This window comes from Mobula hypostoma, chromosome 11 (assembly GCF_963921235.1).
Source record: "Mobula hypostoma chromosome 11, sMobHyp1.1, whole genome shotgun sequence".
Classification (NCBI taxonomy): domain Eukaryota; kingdom Metazoa; phylum Chordata; class Chondrichthyes; order Myliobatiformes; family Myliobatidae; genus Mobula; species Mobula hypostoma.
In genome coordinates, this window is record NC_086107.1 from 20,584,107 (window position 1) to 20,592,363 (window position 8,257).

Below are 8,257 nucleotides of genomic sequence, written 5' to 3' on the forward strand. Positions count from 1 at the left end.
ATTGTGGTAAAGTGTCTGTAATAGTCTTATCTAATGCATTTGAACAAAAAAGATAAAGTATCCAGTTGTAAGCGTTGTGCTTGCTGTTCTGTTAAGGACTGATATTGAGGAAATTGCTTCTTTTGTGCATTTACCAACTGCTCTCATATTTATATCGTTCATGTATCACGTTAGGTTTATTGCCATGGCAGGAATAATCCATTTGTGTTAAATTTGGCTAATAAATTAAATCTGCTTCTGGAGCTGTAACATGCTGAGGTTGGAGAAGCCTGGATGATTCTCCCCAGAGCCGAGTACAGGCCCAGTCATTGCAGCTGCTTCATTCTGCCTTTCTATCATGTGAGGGGATTAATATTTTAAAACCACCCTATCCTTTCTTAGGGGAATCAGGCGGTTCAGACAGTTTGCAGCAAGAACTCATAATATTGTCGCTTGTAATATAATGCTGGATCAGAGTAATTCCTGGGGATGTGCTCAAAACTTATTAAAATCTATGACTGAATTTGATTTAGCCGTGATCTTGCCACTGGCAGGCAGTGAGTGAACACACTGCTTGGGTTATTTACAATCCACCAACTTGAACTTTGTGTGACGCTGTTATTATTTGTTATTTCTATAAAGGTAAAATGAAATGGATAAGATGCAACAGCGGATTGGCCAGAACCTCACCTTACAATCATTGGAAAACCGGTCCATGATTTTACTGGTAGGACGCTGCCAGAAATGGAGCAGAACCATATAGACCAGGAAGTCATAAGAGTACTGAGTTGTACAGCACAGAAATAGGCCCTTTGGCCCATCACATCCACGAGGACCTTTTTGCGCATCTGTACGAGCCCATTTTCCTGAATTAGGACCATGTTCCTCTATGCTTTGTCCATCTAAAGGTCTTTTTAACATAATGATTGTATCCAATTCCACCCTTCTCCTTGTAGTGAGTTCCAGGTAGCAACTTCTTGCTCTCAAGTCCCTTTTAAACCTCTGGTTTTCTGGGGTTTTTTTTGGTAGCCTACATGTCAAAAAGATTCTGACTACCTACCCTTTCTATACCTGCTGTAATTGTGCATACACCTTTCAGGCAATCCCTCACCATCCCTCACCATCCCTCTCTCCAGGGAAAACAAATCCAGTCTATCCAATCTGTCTTCCTTACTGCCCTGGATGCCCAGTCATCTAGGGCAGCAATGAAGGTCATGAATTTGCCTGCTTTTTGCTTCTTGCCAGTCATCACCAGGAATGTTTCCCTTTCCTTTCACTGAAACAACCAATCCCATCATCTTTTTTTTAAGCAGGATTGCATAACTTCATGATTTGAGCCAGTAACGTTGTGGTACACTGAGCTGCAAATCATTAAACATAGATCTGTATTATTGTGTTCAGTTTGTTATTGCTTTCAATCTTCTATGATGGCCAGATAAAGAATAGGAAATCTCCATCAGGAACGGTATAAAAGAAATAGCACCAATTGTTCCATTGAGTACCTTCCCTTGAATTACAATCTTCAACTTTACCACTTTGGTTATAAATTTTTAATGGCATGGTGTTATGCCATTTTAGCACTGATAGGGTGGAGCATTATCAGAGATCTGATGAATATAGATTATTACATTGCAGAACAGGCACTTTGGCCTACTGTAAGATCAATCTAAACCTTCCCTCCTACATAGTCCATTTTGATCCCATCCTTGGGTTTATCTAAGAGTTTGTTAAATGGCCCTAATGCATTTGCCCCTACCACACTGCTGGCAGGGTTTTCCACACAACCACAGCTCTCTGTGTAAAGAACTTACCTCTGATATCTCCCTATACTTTCCTCCAATCATATTAAAATCAAGCCTAATTGTAATCATTTCTGCCCTGGGAAAGTTCTATGGCTATCTACTCAACATAGAACATAGAATAGTACAGCACAGTACAGGCCCTTCGGCCCACAATGTTGTGCCGACCCTCAAACCCTGCCTCCCATATAAGCCCCCACCTTAAATTCCTCCATATACCTGTCTAGTAGTCTCTTAAACTTCACTAGTGTATCTGCCTCCACCACTGACTCAGGCAGTGCATTCCACACACCAACCACTCTCTGAGTAAAAAACCTTCCTCTAATATCCCCCTTGAACTTCCCACCCCTTACCTTAAAGCCATGTCCTCTTGTATTGAGCAGTGGTGCCCTGGGGAAGAGGCGCTGGTTATCCACTCTATCTATTCCTCTTAATATCTTGTACACCTCTATCATGTCTCCTCTCATCCTCCTTCTCTCCAAAGAATAAAGCCCTAGCTCCCTTAATCTCTGATTAAGTTACAATCTATGCCTTTTATCCGTTGCTCTAAAGAGAAAAACCCTAGCTCGCTCAACCTATCTTTATAAGACATGCTCTCTAGTCCCAATATCTCTTGTTGGCTGCCCATATCCAGACAGTGGATGTGGCCTATATGAATTCCAGTAAAGTGTTTGACAAGGTCCCTCATGGGAGGCTAATCCAGAAGATTAAGACGCGTGGGGTCTGCAGCAAATTGGCTATTTGGATTCAGAACTGGCTTGCACATAGAAGATAGAAAGTAGTGGTTAAAGGAACTTATTTGAGCTGGAGGTCTATAATTCATGGAGTTCAGCAGGGACCTCTGCTGTTTATGATAAATTACTTGGAGGAAATTGTAGATAGGTGTGTTAGTAAATTTGCAGATGTTACCAAGATTGGTGGAACTGTGGATAGTGTGGAAGTCTGGCAAAGAATACAGCATGATTGGGACGGCTGGTGGCGCAGCGACATCGGCGCCGGCCCCAGGAGCAGAGGCTCCTGCGTTCGAAACCAGTCGGGTCCGCTCCCGATTACGCTTTCCATCCGTGCCGGGTTGAGTGTCGAGATCGCAACTTGACCTCGTAAAATAAAGGGAAAAATACTGCAAAAATGTCCACACAGTCTCTCTCTCGCTCCGCGCCTTGTAAAAAGCCATAAAAAAGACATCATTACGGACGCGCACATGCACATGCAGACGCGCGCGCACGCACACGCAGACGCACATGTACAGACTCACAGGCACATGTTAAAAAAAAAGAATACAGCACGATATAGATCAGTTGCAGAAATGGGCTGAGAAGTGGCAGATGGAGTTTAACCCAGATAAGTATGAGGTGTTGCACCTTGGTAGGGCAAATGCAAGAAGACCGTATACTGTTAGGGGTAAGTGTTGTTGAGCAGAGAGATCTTGGGATTCAAGTTCATAGCTCCTTGAAAGTGGCTACACAGGTTGATAAGATGGTTAAGAAGGCTTATGGAATGCTTTTTTTTATTAATCAAGGCACTGAGTTCAAAAGTCAGCAGGTTATGTTGCAATCTTATAAAACACTGTTTAGGCCACATCTGGAGTATTGCACTGCCTGGTATGGTGGGAGAGGCAAATACATTAGAGGTTTCTAAAAGATGTTTGGATAGGCACATGGATGTAAGGAGGTATATGGACATGGTGGAGGTAGGAGGGATTAGTGTTTGGGTGTTTTTGATTTGCTTTTTAGCTGGTTTAGCACAACATTGTGGGCTGAATGGCCTTTTCCTGTGCTGTACTGTTCGTTGCTCTAGGTTCTATGAGTTATTACACCTGTACTTGATGATCAACACTGGATCATAGTTATCCAGTCCCCCAATTTTAGTATTTCTATTGATTGCACCTTAAGAACCTGATTCACATTTAAGATGCTCTCATAAGGATATGGTGACGGACTTTAGGAAAACTAAGCCTGCACTACTCCCTGTTACTGATGGTTATGAGGACATGGATGTGGTGAGGACCTACAAGTATCTGGGGGAGCACCTGGATGACAGACTCGAGTGGAGCACCAACACAGAGGCTGTGTACAAGAAGGAACAGAGCTGCCTCTACTTCCTGAGGAGACGGAGGTCCTTTGGAGTATGCAGGCCTCTCCTTCACATGCTCTACCAGTCTGTTGTCACCAGTACAATCTTCTATATGGTGGTGTGCTGGGACAATGGTATCAACATAGGTGATGCCAACAGGCTCAACTAACAGATTAGAAAGGCTGGCTCTGTTAAATGAGTCAAACTGGTCACACTGGAGGCTGTGGCAGAACAAAGGGCCGGACGGAATATCCTGGCAATTCTGGACAATGTTTCTCACCCTCTGACTACCACCTTGGCTGAACAGAGGAGCACTTTTAGTAATAGGCTAAGACAACTGCATTGCTCTAAAGAGCGCTATACGAGGTCATTCTTACCCTCGGCCATTAGGCTCTATAATGAGGGGAAGTGATGACTCCCCCCCTCCTGTTAGTCTGTTTGAGGTAACTTATTTTTTATTCTTTCTTACTTCTCTTTTAATATTTGTATATCTGTGCACTTGTAATTTCCCTTGGGATCAATGAAGTGTCTATCTATCTATAATGGAAATAGGTGTCAGTACTGCTGTTGAACTGGGGTTTCATGTTGGGAATGGTAAAGCAGCAGCAAAACGATAATGGTGAAACTCGGGGATGCATTAACATCCTTGCTAAAGTGGTGCGCTGAGAAGATTAGTAAAAAGAGATGAGGAGGGAAAATGATTTAGATGGAAATTCCAAAGATCAGGATCAGCATCTGTGGAAATTGCCATCTAGGAATGAAAAGGGAATCTTTAAAAAGGATAGGATAAGATGATCAGAATGTTATTGATCAGCAACAACTCTGTCTTGCCACTGGATCCAGATGGGAATTGGGAAGAGAGAGTGAGGCTGACGTTGCGCAACTCTCCCTCACTTAAATCCAAACCACGCGCTAGTCTCGACACCATCATAATGGTGTCGAGGTCCTCATCAACATCGACGACCGACAAACACAATCAACTATGCTTAGAGCATTATAAAGAAAGTATATAGACACTACAACACTCACTTAAAGTTTTGGTTAGAATCCATAGATCTTTGATGCAGAGCCAACTGGACGGAAATAAAATAGACAGTATTAAGATAGCTATTCCTAAGTTACCTCATTTTTTATGCAAAGATGCTTTTAACTGAAATTACTATACCTTATCTAAAACACAAATTAATGCAACTACTTGCCCTTATGGGTTACCTATTTGTTGATCTATTTGTTTTTGAAAATGGATTGTGAACTGATTATTCATTTTGCATTGAAAGCTAAGTTCGGTGCTTTTGTGAAACTTAAATGCTTTTGCATATTAAATTAATCAATTTTAATAAAACTCCAGAGTGAAATTTAGTAGAACCTATTGTTCTTACAGTTTATAGAGCACAGCATAAATTAATATCCTTACACTTCAAAATCAGTAGTGCCTCCTGTATATATTTTTGACAATTGTTAGCCGTCAAAACTCAGAGAACAAATGATGTATTGGTCTGGCATCAGATGAAACTACATTTAGCTCTTCGAAACATTGCCGTTCTACTTGCAGGATAATTCAGTAAAGATGTACTTATCATTTATTTGGCAATTTAAATTAGAGGGAATGGCTGAATTTGCGGGGTAACTCTGTGGGACAAGGCTTTAAATAATATATAAAAGCATTCTTGGGGGAGAGTAATAAAGAACATTAGATGTTGGATGTTGAATCTCTCCTTAGATTGGCATCTATTTTACATTCTCTCCACCTTGTCGGTATGGCTGAGGAAAATATTGGTGTGGTGCTTAACACTGTTCAACAAACAATTAAAAATGTGAGGATTTATCAGTTGTTATTCGAAAGTAACAATACAGATAATAGTCACAGCCACCCTTTGCCTTCACCTAATATAACTAAGTTATACATAGATGAACTATATAGATCACCCATATGATTGGTCTCCATTCCTATTCTGACATATCTGTCCATGGCCACCTCTACTGCCATGATGAGGCCAATCTCAGGTTGGTGGACTAATACGTATTTCATCTGAGTAGCCCCCAAGCTGATGGCATGAACATCAATTTCTCTAACTTTCAGTAATTTCACACCTCTCTCTCCTTCTTTCTTTTTCTATTCCCCATTCTGGTTACCCTGTCACCCCTTCTCTTCTCGTCACCTGCCCACACCTCTCTCTGGTTCCCCTCCACCTTCCCTTTTTCCTTGGGCCACTATCTTCACCTGTTAGACTCCTTCCTCTTCAGCCCTTTACTTCTTCCATCCATCTCCTCCCAGCTTCTTACATCATTCCCCACTCTCCCCCCACCTTCTTCAAGCCATTTGATACCATTTTGGACCCTGGTCTTGATCCACTACCCATTTAATTAAGGACGGCAGAGGTTATCTCACGTCATGTTAACTCTGTTATAATGATTCCAGGTGCCTAATACTTTGAGAATTTGTGTCTCAGTTGTTAGGTTCAGAGGATGCAGCTGGCACTCTGTGAACCTTGACTATCTAGATCGGGGTTCTCAACCTTTTATGCCATGGAGCCTTACCATTAACTGAGGGGCCTGTGGACTCCAGGTTGGGAACCCCTAATCTAGACAATAGTTTCTTTCTTCCTTAAATTGAAGATCTTTTTAGAAAAATATGCAACAGTTGTTTTGGAATCTCTAAACAATTCTACTTTCTTTATGTATTGGCATTCAGATGTGAAAGAAAGGATTGAATATACTGGATACATAAGATGAACAGAAGGTAAGGTATTCTTTAGGGTTTCATTGGTGCTTTGTTAAAGGTGATTATCAGTTGGAAGGCTTCCAACTAGTGATTTCCAACTGTTAACTAATAATTTTATAAGAACATCAAATAAAACTCTGGCAGTGCTCTGTATAAAATCAGGAAATATTTTGAAGAAGTACACCCTTCCCATCCTTCATATTTACAAACAAGCAATCTTTAAGTCCATGAAAGATCCTGGTTGAGGAATTGAATTGAATGAAGCTTTGATGCTTTTCCTTTCTTTAGTTATGTTTTTCATATTTGGAACTCAATTTGGTTTTGAATGCTGTTGCTCACTTCTGTTGTTTGTATGATCTGCATTTTTGCTTTTACTCTGTACATCAAGTTTTGGTCTTCATTTTTAAAAATCGCGTTCTTTAGGGTTTCTCGTTTTGTGGCTGCCTGTAAGCAAACAAATCTCAAGGTGTGTAACTGTCTCAGGGACAGGTTTCATTGAAATGTTTATTTTATATGTTTTTGTCATAAATTCATGATTAATTTATCACCTTAAAATATTTTATGTAAGGTTTATTTAATGCAGAGTGTAATGGGTCACATGACCAGAGTTTGATAAAAGCATGACTGTGGCATTATGGGTCAGAACCAACATGGAAGTAGAGAAAGACACATGGCCCTAAAAATAACTTCATTCTGCATATGGTCTAAGAGGTGCACATGGTAATTGTTTTTTCTTAATTTGCTTTATATAATGTTGTTGAGGTGTCTTTATATGAGCAGTGTGATATGTTTTAGTGATTTATTTGATTTCAGCACACTTCTGATGTGCTAACGTGTTTGGGTCTGTTTATTGGCAGACACTAGCTTGAGAGACTTTAAAAGACTGAGGGATGTATGTTTCAAACTCTATGTCCTTTATTTTCTTGTAGACTTCACAGTGTCTACTGAAGAAAGAGAGAGAGAAATAAAATAAATCTTCAAGGACATCTGTATGTTGCATGGGCATTATTTCATTGGACTGGTGCAGTTACAAGGTGTATAATTTATACATTCTTTGATAATAAATGTACTTTGAATCTTTGAATGTTTAAATTTTTCAACTAAAATATATATTTCCCTTTTGTAACAGGTAAGAATCAGATTAATTGACAGATATGTCATGAAACTTGTTGTTTTATAGCAGGCATAATAAACTACTGCAAGTTATGTTGAAGTTGCGCAAAGGCAAAGGTTAACATAATATTCAGGCAAGGACAGAACACATAAACACAAGCTGGAAATCCAGAGCAACATGCATAAAATACTGGAGGAATTCTGCAGCTTAGGCAGCATCTATGGAAATGAATTAACAGTCAAGGTCTCGAGCGGAAACCCTTCTTCAGGACTGGAAGTGAAGAGGGAAGATGCCGGAATAAGAAGGTGGGAGGAGGGGAAGGAACTCTAGCTGGAAGGTGATAGGTAAAGCCAAGTGGGTGGCTGGAGAAGAAGGAATATGATGGAAGAGGAGAGTGGACCATGGGAGAAAGAAGGAGAGGCACCAAGAGGAAGTGATAGCAACACAGAGAAAATTCTGGATGAACTCAGTAGGCCAGGCAATATCTATGGAAAAGAGTACAGTTGATGTTTCGGGCTGAGACCCGTCATCAGGACTGATGGTCTCAGGCTGAAACGTCGACTGTACTCT

At 40.6% G+C, this 8,257-nt stretch overlaps 1 long non-coding RNA gene across 1 annotated transcript; it reads left to right on the forward strand.

Annotated features, from left to right (window-relative positions):
- The first annotated feature begins 681 nt into the window (after window positions 1-681).
- On the forward strand, window positions 682-7,607 carry LOC134354239 (uncharacterized). Its single transcript, XR_010019740.1, has 3 exons — window positions 682-706; window positions 6,544-6,591; window positions 7,503-7,607. It is a non-coding gene; the product is annotated as an uncharacterized LOC134354239 (long non-coding RNA).
- Window positions 7,608-8,257: the final 650 nt, after the last annotated feature.